The sequence below is a fragment of the Gymnogyps californianus genome, chromosome Z (genome assembly GCF_018139145.2).
Source record: "Gymnogyps californianus isolate 813 chromosome Z, ASM1813914v2, whole genome shotgun sequence".
Classification (NCBI taxonomy): Eukaryota; Metazoa; Chordata; class Aves; order Accipitriformes; family Cathartidae; genus Gymnogyps; species Gymnogyps californianus.
Window position 1 is genome coordinate 33,350,635 of NC_059500.1, and position 17,397 is coordinate 33,368,031.

Genomic DNA, 17,397 nt, shown 5'->3' on the forward strand with positions numbered 1-17,397 from the left:
TCACTGGGATTAAAAGACTGCATTAAATGCTAATACTTTTTATCAGAGATATTTGAAGAACTGTAGTTTAGAAATCTCCCTCCCCTTGTTTTAAATGCCTGGTTGAATGCAAATTACCTTTCTGAAGACTTGCTGAAGTTATATTAATTACTTATCTGGCGAAGCCTACTCAAAATTTGGGTTTTTTGCTAGCTTTGATCTGCAGACCCTAGGCGAGCTGAGAAAGGACTGCTTCACTATGAATGAGTAACAATACTGTACCTCCCATGCCACTGCTGCCAGCGCACAAATGCATTCCCAAAACTCCACTCTCACAAACCTTCCAAACAAGATGGAAGCAGCTTGCAATACACCTATTTAAAGGTATTTCAGAAACCCTAGGGCCACTTCTGCCATAAAGCAGCTGCCTTTGTGGATCACAAAAGACCTTTCAAAGCACACCATTCACACACAGAAAAGCGCATGCCGAGCTCTGGCTCCAGCAGAGCAGACTCACTGGTATTACTTCAGCTACGTGTGTGTAACCATCAGGGATCCCTTCTAATTGCAACTGCTTCTGCTACACATTTTCTGTAAGCCCCTGCTGTTTCCCACCCACACAGGCTGCAAAGTCAAAACACCTTCCCATCAACCTTTACAGGGCCGTCCTACCAGATACGGAAACGCAGATGTGTACGTAGAGGCTGGAGTCATCTTCAGAAAAACGTTTTTTTCTTAGCATTTTTTCTTTTTTCTTACAGTAGCTGTCTTTTCTAACGAAACTCATTAGGAAATGGCATTTTAAAACTGCTTACATAATATATTTAATGTCTGGAAATTCTGATCGGAAACCTATACAAATTAAACCAAGTTCTAATACCCTTTGGTTAAACTGGTTTTGAGGTGATAGCCGGATATAAAATAAATCATGGTAAGCAAGAAATTTTTCTTACACAGAATGCAAAATACGTGTGGTTGAGGCAATCTGCTCTAACTCTTCCTCCCGTATTCAGTCTTCCCAGAATTATGACTTCAATGAAGAAGAGGACATTCCTTAAACTGCTCTGACAGGCTGCCCTGGTTTCGGCTGGGATAGAGTTAATTTTCTTCTTAGTAGCTGGTACAGTGCTGTGTTTTGGATTTAGTGTGAGAATAATGTTGATAACACACTGATGTTTTAGTTGTTGCTAAGGAGTACTTATGCTAAGTTAAGGACTGTTCAGTTTCCCATGCTCTGCCAGCAAGAAGGTGTGCAAGAAGCTGGGAGGGAGCATAGCCTGGACAGCTGACCCAAACCAGCCAAAGGGATATTCCATACCATGGAACATCATGCTCAGTATATAAACGGGGGTGGGGAGTTGGCCAGGAGGGGCCGATCACTGCTCAGGCATCGGTCAGCGGGTGGTGAGCAACTGCATTGTGCATCACTTGTCTTTTCTTGGGTTTTATTTCTCTCTTTTTTTTGTTACATTCCTTTTCACTACTATTACTATATTTTTATTATTATTAGTTAGTATTATATTTTATTTTACTTAAGCTATTAAACACCTCTTATCTCAACCCACGAGTTTTACTTTTTTTTTCCCCAATCCTTCTCCCCATCCCACTGGGAGGGAGCAGCTGCATGGTGCTTAGTTGCTGGCTGGGGTTAAACCAGGACACAGACACTGTAAGAAATGCATACAATCATTTTGGCAGCATACTCAAGAACCTGGGGAGAAGTGAAAATACTCCACTTGTCAAGATCTGGAAAAATGCATTTGCTGTTCTCTGTCACAAAAAATGGCTTCAGTCTGCTAGATACTGTGGAACAAAAGGGTAAAAAACTAAACCTGCGTGCTTAGAAGAACAATGTTCCCAGAAGAATAATTTCCATTTGCAAAAAATAGGTTTAGTTTGTTAAAATGAATGGAGATATTCTTAAAATTAATACAAATACCTTATGCTGACAGCTTCAATGTTCAGGCCTGAATATGATTTTACAAAAAAAAATAGAACATTACAAATGAGCCAAAAGACTTACAGGTATTCATCCATATTACCACATGGCAGCTGTCAGGGATAGATTTGTTCATAATCGCTATTTATGGAAATGCTGAACCTAAAGACTGATAAACTGTAGACACTTTTGCCATCGCTTCTTTCAAGTATGCCTTGTTTTCTTTGTCAGTCCATATTAGTTACACATTTTTTGGCTACAATCTATTTTATAAATAGACCCCTCATCTTTTCTGTTTATTTTGAGATATCATGATGTCAAGCACCATGTTTCGCCAGCAGGAATAAGACTGATAATGATTATCTGTGGTATAAGGAAATCAAACTGAGCGACAACTAGAAGAGAAAGCTGGTTTTTCAGGAAACAAGCATGCTAGTAATCAGCACTTCTCAGAACAAAACATAACAAATGCATTGCTGTGAGATGGGAATTCGTTACAACACCCATGTATCAAATAGAATTTACACAATTGTGGCCTGTTTTTAAAAAATCAGCTTATAAGAATCTGGCTGGCAGCAGCAAACCAACAATAACAGAGTGAAATAACCCGAGGAAAAGGGCAACAACAGAACAACTTCTGTGCACTGGGGCAGGGCCCAGAAAAATGCTTCAGACCAGCTTACGGCTGTGTCCAGCCTTGCTGTCCCAGGTGCACAGACACACCAACTTGTGATCCGTGCAGGGAAACCCTCTCCAAATACTTTGATGGCTGCTATGACAACTGTAAAACTCTGTCTACATATTTCAATGTTGTGTCCATACGCACACGTTGCTGGGCATGCCATGGATCTTCTTTTATAGATCCGGCATGTGAAGATTACATTTTGGTTACAGTTAAAATGGTCACTTCTGCCTATGGCCAGGGCTATCTTTTGCCCCATCCCTTTACTGTACATTTCATTACACCAGCCAGATGTGACAACACACATTAGCAGGGTTAGTAGGGTTTCATGCTCTCCAAAGGGTAAATGCCCTACACCTTGCAACTGTAGGCTGGTCTTCACAGGCATATGCATACCTGCTTGTCGCACTGGTGCTGCTGGAGCCTGGAAAAGTTCTGGTCTGGGGTCAGCGTGGGACACCACAGTAGGGATGATGCCAAAGGAGGGTATGTTTACAGAAGCTTTTGCAGGCAAAGAGGAACCTCGATCTACCTAATGCTCCCAGCCAAGCCAGAGCATGTATGACTGGGTTTTGGCACACGGGCCAATACGAGGTAATAACTCTAATGAAGCCTGGAGTAGAGGCAGAACAATTTTGCCCCTACCTGCAAAACACTCCTTAAATGTACCCTGAGGACCCATTAGATGGGGCTGGGTTGCATACTAGCACAGCTATACAGCTTCTGAAATAGAGCTGGATTCTCTCTGCAGCCCTGAGCACAGGGAGAGTGAGCAGATGCCTGCTTGTACCCGAGGATGTACCCATACCCACCAGTCTTATAGGCACATTACCTGCAGAAGACCTTAAGCAAGCTGTGGTTTTCACTAGCAAATAAACACTATTTCCACTCCTATTTAGATGAAATCTAACTGGCCTGAGGAGTAATTCAGGAGCTTATGTACACATCGCAGTTGCTTCCAGCCTAACTCCAACCCAAGGCCTAAGTTTGTTCAGCTTCGTTAAATAGCTGCTGTTCCTAGAGCTGAGCGACCTCTACACAGGAGCTATGAGGCTGTCACCTCTCAGTCTTGCTTTCTGTAGCTAACTGGAAATGGCAAGGCTCATTAAGCTTCAGCAGCCAGGTTGTTAGTTACCTTATCCATGAATACCGTATGGATGATGTTATTAGCCATTACTCTGCATTGGGCAATATAAATTTGTGAACAGACCTCCTATTGTCAGCATGCGCCCACGCAACTCTAAATAACATCACCGCTGAGAGGAAAAAAATAAGAATATGAAGGTGCCGCTAGAGATTAAAGCACCATGGTCCCAGGAGACAGAAATTTTCTAAGTGACATTCAGCAAACCACATGGGCTACAGTTCCTTCATTTAAGCCAAGTTGCAGTGTTAGGACTACATTCCTTCCCCCTATTAACCCTGGTACTGATTCTTGTTCACTCCCTTTCGTTGGTAACCTACAGTGATCCACCTCTGGGTGCTGAACTATCCCCAAATTAGTCCTACTAGAAAACAAACAAGCAGTTTTCTGCTGGTGTACCTCTCTGAGCCAGCTCACCACTGAGCCAGCCCTGGCCCATTTCTCCAGATCACCTCCTTGGACAATGCTCCTTCCCACTTTTAAGGGGCCAGCTTCCTTCTTGCAAGCAATGCTGCGAGCCCTCTGGCCTCTGCAAAGCCTCAGGCACAGCAGGTTTGTTTCAGCACCACTGAGCACCCGGCAGAAAGGAAGGAGGGTCTTCTTCTAGGCAGCTGTGGTGGAGGTGTCCTGGAACAGGAGGATGTTTGAAGGGTCCCTTGGCTCACAGGGAGAGGAGACAAACTCAGAGCATGGAGCTGAAGTTTGGCATACCCCTCCGTTCAAATTCCCACAAAGTTTCAGGACTGGCTCCATCACAGCAAGACAAGGGAGTTTCTGGGAACAGATTAAGGAACAGCCCTAGTCTTCTCTCGTGGTATAAGTATCTTCCACCAGTTTCTCCATCATTTGTACAAGTACAAATTTCTTGGGCATTGAAAAGCTCTCTGTATGATTCAATAGTCCCAAGCACAACATGCTCTGTGCTTGCCATTTCTCCACATAATAAAAGTTTTTGTTTGTTCGTTCTTCATGTAAAACATACTGCTGAGAAGCGGACACAATTCAAAAAAATTGTAAATGAGGGGAAATACAGAAAACACACATGGAACATGTAAGTTTATCTCCTTTACTGATCTCCCGGACATAATTAAAGAGATATCACCATGATTACTATAGTAGTGCCTGCTCATGTCCAAGCACAGGGACCTACTGCACCAGGCACTGTACAAACACAGAAGGGTGATTGAAATCCTTGTCCTGAATTGTTTAGAGTGCGCAGGCTGACACTGAGCAGAGAAAAGGAAAACAGAAAAGCACAATGATGATCTTGGTGAAAATACTGGTTCTACCACCTATGTTTCAGAAGGGGAAGGCTAGCAAGGAAAGAAAAAGTGTGAGGTAAACACCGGCAAAATGGAAAAACAAGAAAGCGCAAGAGCTTAAGGTAGAAAAAAGGGAAGAAAGACAAGGAAGTGTGGAAGGATGCTAAAGTGCCAAGACAGGGGATGTGGACATACTCCGGGTCAGAAACAGACATGCCTGAGACAGATTTAACATGTGGTTTTGTTAAAATTAAGTGTTGTGTGGATGTTACCATTTTAAATTCCATCTTAAAATGCTGTTTCTCAGATTTTTCAAGGGGCATGAACAAGGTGTGGTAAAACTATTGTGAATAAATGAGTCTCACATCAAAAACGGAGGTTTTTCAACATGAAGTCCACCCACGGATACCACATCCTTATATTGGGAAAAACTTACTGATACATTTCATCTCAGGTCTTAATCGGAATCTGAGCATTTAGTTTCTGGGAGCCATCAACCTGTGAGTACCTCTGAGATCCCAGTCTCCCATGGGAGAGGCAGGGCTGCTCGGGAGCTCTGCCGGGAGGGGACACCAAGGGTACTCAAGAGACCGAGGAGCACCCTGTTGGGCTGAGATGGATTCATGCTAGGATTAGTGCTGACCTCAAACACAGTTTGGAAACTAAGCATTTCACCTCAGAAATGCCCAAACAAAATGCTCTGAGACTTCCAAGGGGGAATTTTTTGAATTTTCCACTAAAAGACTTTAATTTCAGGATGGAAGCAAGTATCACGATACCAGAATTTTTAACATAAGAATCCCCATTTTGAGAGTTTACCCAGGAGAGCTGTGGCAGAGTTGTGCTAGTCTTCAGGAAGAAACAGCTCCTTCCTCTCTCCCTTCCTCCTCCTCCCTCAAAACCTCAAGAGAACCACAACAACTTAGACTGCCATCATGCCAGCGAGAATTTTATATTAAACGATTGCCCTCGGCCGCCCTTGGCCACCCTCAGCCATTCAGCTGAATTAAATCAAAGGGACTGCTGGCAGGCTTAAAAGTAGGCATGTGTTTAAAAGCTTTGCTGGCTTTGTTGCTGCAGTGGAAAAAAGGAAGTTGAAGAGGCATCAATCTAGAATTGAAAATATCATCAATATCTCCAAGACACAAAATATAATTGGAATTAATAATTAATTCCAGTCTACAGTGCCTTGCATGAAGCTTAACTGAGAGGAAAGTGAGAGATACTAGCTCTTTTTCCCTTCCTGCTATTTTATATTCATGTGAAAACAGGTTCAGTAATCAGAAGAGAGATATAAGACCCTGTGCTGTGGGAAGGGGTGTATCATAGTAAGGGAACTGAGAAATAACTACAGCACAGCACCGAGTGGACTGACATAGCAAGGATGACATATGGGTAAGGCGAGAATTCCTTGATAAGCGTTCTACTTTGTATTATCACTTTGGTGATTTTCAGTACTTCGATTTTGTGACAAGCCTTCCTGCACAGTGTCATTAATATCCTTCCTCCCTTTAAGACTGTGGCTCTAAGCAGCAGCAGTATTTCTTCCTGCCAGCTTCCAGAAGGAAAGGAAGACATCCCCCTCAGCAGTGGAAGTCTACTGTGCCTACCTTGGTAATGCTCTCACGTACTTTTCCTCGGTCTATAATCTATGTTCTATTTCAAACGAAGGATGCCCACAATGGCTTTTCTGGGCTTGCTCTAGCTAGCTGGCGTAATCTTTAGGGTAATATGTCATTCGATCAACGATGATCTGAGGATGAATCCATTCAGAAGGCTGGCAAAAACAACCCCTCTAAAATTTGTATCAAGGGACCTGGAGAAAAAACTAATTGCAAAGAACAAGTTGTGCAGATGCTAGCTGTGTTTTCAAATGTAGATGAAGTTTCTAATACTACACACATCTCTGAAAGAGTTTCTATCTACTGCAGAGAAGGAACAAACAATACTCTATACAAATTCAGGAAGGTGTTGGAAGAGAGAGCGCAGACATATGCCGATTTTCCTTTTAGAGAAGCCACATATTTCACCGGCAACATGCCAGATTTCCTCTCTTCCCCACCATCTTTGTTGTTTTCTCTTTCTCTCCTACTTTTCTTTCTGGTGTTCTCCAATACAACCCTGCAGGCTGTGAACATACACATTACAACTAGTGTTACGGGAGTCAGCCGAGCCATCAGAAACAGTGTAGGCACATTAATACAGAAGACAAATTAGCATGTGTGAAGACAATGGCAAAAGCACAGCCAGTACCTGAGCTTGACCATCTCTACCTAGTGCTGCAGCCAGAGGTTTGGTGAAGAAGGACTGGCTTTTTTGTCTCCATGAAGTCCTGCTTCATCCACATGCCACACTGGCGCCCAGCTGTGGGGAGGAGCAACTGAGCAAGCTAGAAAACTGTCTCCCTGATCTCCCCCTGACTTTCCATGTTTTCTCCTCCTGTCTCTCACACAGTCACGGCTGCACCCCCACAACAGCGTGACACTAGGCTGTGATACTTGTTTGGCAGCACTCTGCCAGAGGGCCATGTTATATAGCTGTTGTTACTTCTTTAATGTTCAACTGCATATGAAACATTTGAAGCTAATCCAACTCCAGTAGTGTCAAAGGAGGATGCAAAACCACCACTGTTCCTGTCTACTGTCCAGCCACTGCAGACAGACAGACTAGTCTCAGGCAGGGTCCTGAAGGTCAGTATCCACAGTATCTGCAGCTAATCAGTGGTGGAAGGAGGAATTTTAGAATAAAATTTGCAGCTACAACACAGAATGTGCTATCATATCTGCATTAATTAGCTGTGCTATCTTTGGAGGAGCTCTCTTGGGTACGGTAATACCCATTGCCCTATGCCATTTTGACATGCTTCAAAAGTCTTAACTATCTGCTCACACAGAGGTGGTGTTACATCACCCTGGCTGCTTTGATGAATGCTCTACAGCAAGGTTCATCCAAGGGGGAAAATCAGTGGGACCCACCTTACAAGCTACACCTAACAGGAAGCCACCATGGCCATCAGCATGCCATGGGATAGCAGAGGCAGCCCACCTTCCCAACCCTACGCAGGGCTGAGAAGTCCAGATGGGACCCAAAGCATTTTCTTCTCCTTCTGCAGAAAGCCATGGCAGGGTAAGGCAGAAAGCCCCACCAGAATCTGACTGTTGCACGTCAGAAGAAACCAGCAGAAACCAGGGTATCATTTTTGCACCACAGCTCCGAGAGAATAAAGAACTTTCCAACGGCAAGTCCAAAGACACTTTGAGGAGCCCCCGACAGTGTTTCATCCTCATGCAAAGAGAAGGCGGCTCTGCCAGTACGTATGCCACAAGAACTATAATTATCCTGATGCATTTTAATAAGCATTATATGCAAAATTGTATTTTGATACACCAAAATAGCTCTCATCCTAATTACAGACATTTGAAGTAGTAGATATTACTCATCCATTTAGAGCTCAAGCCTGTGAGCCGCTAGGCAGTTTAAAACATGCTTGAATGTCTGCTGTGGATGGAGCCTGTCTTTAACAGCAAGTGAAGACCACACAGAAGTTATAGGCTCGATACAGAATTTACCTGTGAAATCCTGCAACCTATAATAAGCAACAGATCAGAACAGATGATAGACAAGGTCCCTTCTCACTGGGAAATCTGGCGACCAGCTAATCTGTACATTCCCAGATGAGTCTATTACCCGAGTAAGCCTGTAACTACCGCACACATGCACTCCATCATCTGGAATTTTCACAACATACATCGTACACCCTGAGATACTGTCACAATAGTCATTAACGCAGAAAGACAAGTTGCAAGGTGGCTGCTTCATCAGCTTAACAGACTGCAACAGACTAAGCCATTAGCAATTAATTAAAGGTCAATGACATTTAAAACCCTAAAGAACGCACATCCCAGACTATTTATAATTGGCAAATACACTTAGACAAATCAAGCCATAATGCCGCTAATTGTTGTCTGCTGCCGCTCTCCACCTTATCCCCCTCCCTTTACAAACCGTGGGGACCATAGCAGGGTTACCTACAGGAGTGCTCTGCTGGGGATCAGCACCAGACGGTTTCCAACACCGTGCACTGGCAGCCTGGTCTGAAGCCCACGGACATGAGTCATCATCAGTGAGAGTTTTTCTGTTTATTTCAACGGGCATTGGATGGGCTGTAAACATCCTTGCCAAAACCAGTCATTTCTAATAGATAAATATCCTCTGCTTTCACTGGTTTCATGACTTTGAAATGCCTAGATTACTCTGTACAGTCAGAGTTGAGACATTACTTGGCATACCTCCTGCACAAGCTATCAACAGCCCATGTCCAAAGATGAGTGCAACACAGGGTTAAAATTAAGTTTAAAAATTTGTTGACATTGAAAGTTAAACTCCTCTGACATATGCGGGCATTATTACTGAGCAGTTTCATAATCCCTTATATCTGCAAAGAGCCATACAATCCTTGGCTAGTAAAAGGAAAAGAAAAAAAAAAAGGAAAAAGGATATGAAACTCCAAGGCTGACTCTCAGAAATGGCTAGGGTTTGTCACAACCTCAGTAACAGAACAAAAACTGTGTTTCTTGTCTCCCCCCCCCCCCCCCCCCCCCGGAAAGTCCCGAAGGTAATTCTGGCTGAAAGAGTGTTCAGCTAGATCACTTTAACCTGGACATTTTTACTGTTAGTACTGTTTTGGGTTTGGGTTTTTTTTTTTGATGATAGAGTTAAAATCAAACCTCAGCTACACTACCAAAAAACCCCAGTAGTAGTAATAATTCATCTCTGTATAGATAACGCACTCTTCACAGAGCCAGGCATTTTTATTTGCATGTGTCCAATTACACTTACTTCATTCACCCGGACCCTCAGCTGTCCTTCCAAAACACAAACTAAACAGCCAAACAAACAAAAACAAAGCCACGACCAGAAGCCGCCAACCCCCGAGCGACCCACGTACCGCGCCTTCGGTTCGGCTGGCGCCGCAGGACTTCGCTGCCATCAATCCACGCGCGGGCAGACGCTCACGCACAGACTTCCTCTCCTCCTCCTCGCGGGGACGGGACGTGTCCTCTCCTCCTCCTCCTGCTGCTGCTGCTGCTCTCCCCGGCGCGGACGCGGTGTATTTCCACAGACGGGCCGTAAGGCAGCGGCGGGGACGGGCGCGGAGGCGAGCGCTCGCGAAGTTCAGGGACGCAGCCGGGCTCTCCGAGGCGGCGGCGGCCCCTCGGGAAACCAGCGACGTGCGTGGGGACGCGGATGGCCGCCGCCGCGGCAGATCCGCGGGCAGAAACGCGGAGAGCGGCGCTGCCGCGGACGCAGCGGCGGCACCGCCACCCGCCCCACGGTCACGCCGCCACCGTCCGGCACCGCCGCCCCTCCCACGCGCGACGGGCCCGCGCCTCCAGCCCCCTCCCGGGGGGCCGCCGCCTCCCGCGGCCGGGCCGGGCCGCTTCCTCCCGCCGCCGTTACTTGCCGCGGCCACCTGCAAAGAGGCGACGTGCCTCCCCGGCGGCCGGGGCGCCCGAGCGGCACCCGCTCGCCCCGCCGGCCGCCTGTCCCGCCGCTCCGCTCCCGCCGTTCGCCGCCGCGGGCAGCCCCGCGCTCGCCCCTTCGCTCGCTCGCTCGCTCACCCTGCGCCGCGCAGCCCGGAGCCGGGCGGGCGGGAGGCTGCAGCGCGGCCCCGCCGCCGCCGCCGCTCCTCACAACTCATTGACCCGCGCGGCGGCGGCGCGGTGCGGTCCCGCCCCCGCCGGCAGTGCCGCTGGGCGGGAGCCGGCAGGTAGCGAAAGCCGCCTGTCGGTGTTGGTGATGGCGGGAACAGTGCGAGACCCGCGTCTAGATTAAAAAAACAAACAAACAAACAAACAAAAAAACACCAGAAAACGAACGTGGAAGAACAATTCATCGGTTTTTTGTCACAAAGAAGTTAAAACCTCGAAATACCTGTCTCTCAGTAGTCTGAGAGAAAAAGCTTTTCTGAAGCCTGCTGCACCTCTGCGCCTGTGAAACTTGTGTTGATGTCAACGAAAACGTCCAAGTTCCTGAAACTCAGTTAAGGCTGTATCTAAAATGACAGCTCCAAGTTCCTAAGATAGCAATGGATAACCTAAAGGAAACCTGAAGGCCAATATTTTTGTTTGCTTAATTATAGTTCTCCATGTCATGACCTTTCTCAAGCAACCTTGCTTTCTTTGTTCAAAAATAAATGAACATCACAGGGCTGAGATAGTAGCTATTTTGCTATGTTTTTGTAAAACTCTGTCCTCTTGACACAACTGCACATGAAAACACCAAGATATACTTAAATTTTGCTAGAAGCCTAATCACGTGGGGGTTTTGCCTTTGGTCTGCTTTCCTGTCAGTGGAGGAAAAAAAAAAAACACCTGTCTTTGCACCTGGCTGTGTGTTCACCCCCAGTGACACAGGTGCTCTTCCTGGTGGAGACAGAAGCTGCACACGGGTGCTACCTGTGTACGAAAATAAAAGGAGAGGGCCCAACACTGGTTCTTGAAATCACTCAGTAAACCTTGGCAGAAGGCAAGTGAGTTAAATTAAGCAGAAATGTAGATGTTCACTGGAGTGGGAACATTAATAAAAGCACTTGGAACCCAGCCTTGCAAACAGATCTGCAGTGACAGCCCTTACCACCATGGAGACCTTGTTGCAATGGATGCCTCGCCTCTTAGAACAGAAGCTTAAATATGCATCTAGACCTATACGCACCTCAAATCTATGTGTTTAAATGTGGTTTCTGACGATTTTTTTGTCTTTAAGCATCTGAATTTTGCAGTGATGCTTTTCAAGCACTTGTCTCCAACTCAACAGACTGTTTTGTGAGAAACAAAATTAATGAGCCTGGTCACCAGTGGATTGGTGTCCTTTATCCTATAAACTTCCTTCCACTGCAGCAGTGTGACTCCTTGGCATATTCGCTGTGATATGCCTTCTGGATGAGAGATGTTAAATGTCACGGTCAGTACAGAGCTACCCTTCTGCTTTCTGCTTGGGAGCCGCCAGCTGGCCAAAATGCATGGTGGCTTCATTCAGCATGCTTTTCCCCCACTGGGGGACACAGATGGAGAGATTTCTGTCCCCTTCCTAGGAGAAGATCTGCAGGAAACTTGTAGGAATGTAACAGATGAAAAAAAATGAACCCAGCTGGATCACTTTGTTGAACTAGTCCCTGGGTTAAACATTCCTGGGAAGGAGTCAGAGAGGAAGGGGAGAAGGAAAGGAAAAGAATTGGACTGATACACGATTACATGATCCAAGTCTCATTTCTTTAGGAGGCAGGCTAAAAATATATGGCCTGTAATAAGGCCCAGAATTACAGCTGACAGCTTTATACGCCCTGATCACCGTAGTATCTATGTGCATTCCAGTAATGCATGTCACATGTTGTTCTTTCATCATCTCCCCAGGAGAAGTGGGTGTAGTTGTCTCTCATTACAGTAGGATTTGTGTGTGTGTATGATTGGGGGGGATTTATTTTATATTCTGCGCATAGAGTTTTGATCAACCACATACACTCCAGAAGGCAACATCAAGGAAAAATGTGGAAGGTCTGGAGCATCCTCAGTCCCTGCAGTTCATTCCACAGACAAGACAAAGACCTGAGAGTATTTGTCTCCTGAAGGAACTCATTTTACCCTTTGGATACCCTGGGCACGTGTCATGCATCACCCGAAGATAAAGACCAAGAACTAGAATTTGATCTGAAATGCTATGAGAGGTGAGGCTATAGGACAGAGGGTGGTTTTGTTGTTCTTACCATGCCTTTTGCCAAGGCAGCACAAGTCAGTATTCAGCTGGAGTTCCCTAATTGCTGAAAGTTTCCTGTTCAAGTCTATCTCACAGCTCCAGTCCTGCTCTGCAGGAACTCAGGTTTGGGTATCCAAGGTCCAGCAACTTCACAAGAACGGGACGGAGCCTTCTTGCCAGCAGGGCATGATAGAAAATAGACATGATATTGGTAGAGTATAGAGCAAAGCTGACTGGAAAGTGATGCTGTCACTGAGCAAAACAATGAGCTATGATCTTGCAAACACGTGCACATGTGGCTTTGTTTACTTCCACGTGTTGCTGCACTCGTAGTTAATCCAGATGGCCATGCGATTAAAGATGAATCAGAATCTTTACCAATGAAAGTCAGCCAATATTTTCAGAATTGGCTAAGCCTACATGCAAATTTTTTGTTATTTTGGGGAGTTAGATGCTAATAAGAGAGATAAAAAATACAATATAAATGAGAACAATACAGAAAGAGCTTTCTTTAAGGACCTAGGAGGGAATCTGAGATTATGTATCACAGGCCAATTTGGATGGGAAGACACTGTGCTAGGAGTGCTATGCTTAAAGAAGTGAGACAATCCCTTGTATGTACTGTGTGTAATTTAAAGACACAAATAGAGAGTCAGAGAAGTAGAACATATAAGCAAGTAAGCCTAGTGGTTGTTATTTATAGTTACTGGAAGAAGATAGAACATTGTGTATGTGCTTTTTAATTGGCCAGAAATAGGAAATAAGTTCATCTTGTGTCCAAGCTCTTTTTACATTACAGGGATAGTACATTATGGAGCTTTGCATTCCTGCCAACATTCACTGTCAGAACAGTAAATTGCCAGTTTTCACAAAGTTGCATATGCCTCCATAAATATATATTCAGCAGGGGCATATGCCTTCTCATTTTAAGGTTATATTTTAACACATTTGATTAGAGAGATGCATGTGCTGGGAGCCTGCTGCATTTACTATATTCAAAAAGAAGAAAAACCCCTCAAATTTACGTATGATACCTCCTTTCTTGTTTTTGGAAAATGAAGGTGGCAGACCTGCTAGTCATGCTAAGTCACACAAGCGCTTTTTCAGTCTCCCCACGTCAAAGGAAATGGAGAGTAGTTAACTATTTGAGGTAAAATTCTGGTCCCATTGAGGTTAATAAATTATTTTGCCTATGGGATCACAAATTCACATGACTATTTTTAGGACTGATAGTGGCAGGGAAATGGAAGATGATGCTGAAACACTTCTCTGCCTGATCTACTACTTAGAAGATGTGAACTCTTAGTGTTCACATGTGAAGATAGTCATTGAATGCCTTATTATTCCACTGAGCAGGGCTGCTGGCTTTGGAAAAGAAGGTGGCCCCCTGGAGGTTTTACTTCAGTATTTTGTGTTCCTCAGAGAAGGTAACAGAGAAGGGAATAGCATCTGCAGCAACTTTGACACAACCTAATTTTGCAATGAGAAACCTGCAGTAGCACCTACGGTCCAAAACGAACTGTCAGCCTCTTGCTCATCACCTTGTCCTGCAGTGCTTTTATCTGGAATGATCACAGCACAGCTCCTTCTTTGAGGTGTGCCACCAACACTCCATACTGACATGTTTCCACCTCCTATCTTTGTGTCCAAACTGATGAGAACAGGGCTTCCACTCCCTTAAAACAGTAGAACAGTAACATCTTCTCAGATACCACTGGAAGGTTTTGGCAGAATATCCTATGTTTTGGCTTTGGAAGGACAGGGTGGTGTTTGGAGAGGAGTGGCTGGCATGCCATAGAACCATAGAACATTCGCCCTGGAGTCCAGGCCTGTTGCTGGCACATGGGTCTACAATGACCTTTCTCACACACCTGAATCTGCTACTTGTGTTGACGAGGAAAATAGGATTGAGGCATGCACAATGCAGGGTTGTGTTTGACTGTACACCAGAAGAAGAGCTGGAAGAAGCAGCCACCCCTTCTCTGTATATTATATGCAACTAGCACCCACTGCCAGAACTAATGGAAAACCTCCATCTCACTGATAAAGGCTATGCCATAGACAAAAGCTATTATAAAAATGCTGTTATCATTCACTTTACAAAATAAAGGGGGGGAAAAAATCTGGCACTGGCTACAGAAGAAAACCTCCACAGTCTGGATGAATAAGGAACAAGGGATTCATCATCTCCTATATGATTAAGAAGCTTGCTTTTAGCTTCCATTTTTTTTCTTCACAAAACAGACCTTATTAAAAATAAAACAAAGGCAAATTGCTCTCTGATTGCTATTCCAGCCTCCGTCAGCGGTGTATATTGGGAAATGGGACAAGTCCACATTTGGAGGAGGACCTCCGTCCTCCATATCTTTGAGATAATAATGCTATATTTTAGAAAAGCGCTTGAACTATGGTTGAAAGTGCTGTATGCCAGTTCTCTTATTACAAAACCTCAGTAAGGAAAAACGTGGGCCCTCTGAAACCATCTCAGATTGTAGAAGGAAGGCAAATGGCACTTGCTTGCTGATACAGAGGTAATTCAGACCTATAACAGTAACTTGTGGTACACTTAGAAGTTTGTAGCATTATGAACTGCAGAAAGTATAGAACTTTTTGTCGCTAGGGTCCTGTTCTTCTGTCAATGGTGATGAAAAGCACTGTGGATAGGGCAAAGCTGTGCTGCAACATACAATTCAAGAAGCATCTTGCTATTTCAAGTTTTGCCTTTTTTTTTTTTTCCTCCTGTTGGGGAAAGCATCACACTTAACGTGCTGGGTTACTCAAGTTCAGTCGCTTACTCCTGAGAAGTTTCAGCTTGCATTTTTTTAACAATCATCTCCTCAACTTACTCTTCCTCTACAATGTAAATGACCATGTCAGGGTAAAGCAGCAGGCTCTGAAGGTAAAGTAAGGCTACAAAAAGAATAAACTTGTTACTTAAAGTCAGGATGAGTGTTTTCCTTTAGAAGCAACACTTGGCTGTGATTTCAGTTTTGGATCAAACAGTTACAGAATTGCTGATGAAAAGCCTTAAACAGGTTTAAGGAGATGCTTAAACTTCTAAGCTTCTCTTTAGTTCTTGCAAATCTAGTAAATCCATCCTGTTTGATGCCACTATCTTTCTGCAGACCTCTTGAGGAGGGTGAAGTGCTATAAAATGGAAGTTTCTGAAGTCCTGTAAAGTGCAGGGTATAGTTAGATGACGTGGATGAACTTACCTAAAGCTCTCTGCTATAACAAGGGCACAGCTCTGCCTCCTGGGAACTCTTGGATACTTTCAGACCCCTTCCTGAGTGGACTTAAGTTGCTGAACTGGAAGAAAGTTTTAATTTCTCACCCCCCACTGCCCAGAAATTTGTCATCTTGCAGAATACACCAGAACTGGGTTGCAAATGGTGTCAAACGCTAAAGACACTGTAGGATGGGGCCGTATGGGAACTGCTCACTTTCACCATAGCAGATCAGCTGGCTTCTTATTGAACCATACTCCAAAAGCTAAAGTCCATAATGAATCCTAGTGAATTTCAGTTTGCTGTTCTAGCTGGGTATTGTGTCTGGATTCTCCCCCCTGTGAAGACACATCTGTCAAGTGTTCCTGTTTAAATTCCTAGTGATGAGAGAAGACTGAATACCACCATGGTAGAAAGAACAGAAATGCTGCAGGTAGGGATTAGTTTCTGTGTTAAAGGAGCTATTAAGTAGAGCAAAAATACCAATAACTTTCTCCAGTGCTTATTACAGACTATTCAACTTAAAACAGTTGACTTTTCCGTAACCCATCTTTCTCCTCCTCCTGAAAATATATTTAACTTAAGCATTCTGTCTGTCTACCTCACATCCCTACGCCAACAATGATGCACTAACAAAACTGCAGTAACCCTTGATAAAATGGTATTTTTGCCACATGATAAATGGATTTGCAGTTGTGTTGCAGAGAGAACTGAAATGTGATTCCTTTCCATCAGAAAGTATAACAACTGGACTCAATTACCACAAACTCTAGTCCATAGGACCAAGCACTGTTCCCATAATATCAGAGAAACATGTTTTCTCTGTTCACTGGCTTTGTAATGATGGAGAATTATGCCACAAGCAACCCTAAGGAGGGCAAAAGACCATATATTAGCATGGAATTTTTTAAGAACATAACTGGACTCTAAGGGAGAACTCCCACACCTTAGGCCAGGAAATTTTTAAAGACACTCTTAGGGTTTCTTACTTTCATTTTATACTCTGAAATTAGTAGCATTCAGAGACACATGTTTGGAGTTAATAAATGCTGTTTTTATTACAGATTTGGTTCTTTTGGCTCAATTATAGTTCATTCTATTTTTGTTTTCTCTTGTGACTGGGAGTAACTCAAGTATTAAGGTGCTCAAAGCTTGCTGTAGTAGGTAAAATAGACTTAAGTGCAACATATGTTCATCCCATTAGAAGAAAAATAAACTATTCAGTGTTCATGTGTTAGTAACAGCTCTGTCAAATTGTGGTGATTGTTCTGTAGATACGACTCTGCTTCAGTGAGAGTTTGCTGTCCTTAATCAAGTGTCCTTTTCATTTACAGTAAATGCCCTCTTCTCCATTTCAAATGAGCACTTAGGATAGACTCCTAGACTTCTTCAAGGAAGTCTCTTACAGACCT

General features: G+C 44.2%; 1 protein-coding gene across 2 annotated transcripts in view; it reads right to left on the reverse strand.

Moving 5' to 3' along the window:
* The window catches only part of MARCHF3 (membrane associated ring-CH-type finger 3), a 78,075-nt gene extending 68,073 nt beyond the window's left edge, over positions 1 to 10,002 (reverse strand). For both annotated transcript variants that reach the window (XM_050913260.1, XM_050913262.1), the window contains exon 1: positions 9,955 to 10,002. The gene's annotated coding sequence lies outside the window, so the exon portion shown is untranslated. The remainder of the gene's footprint in view (positions 1 to 9,954) is intronic.
* Positions 10,003 to 17,397: the final 7,395 nt, after the last annotated feature.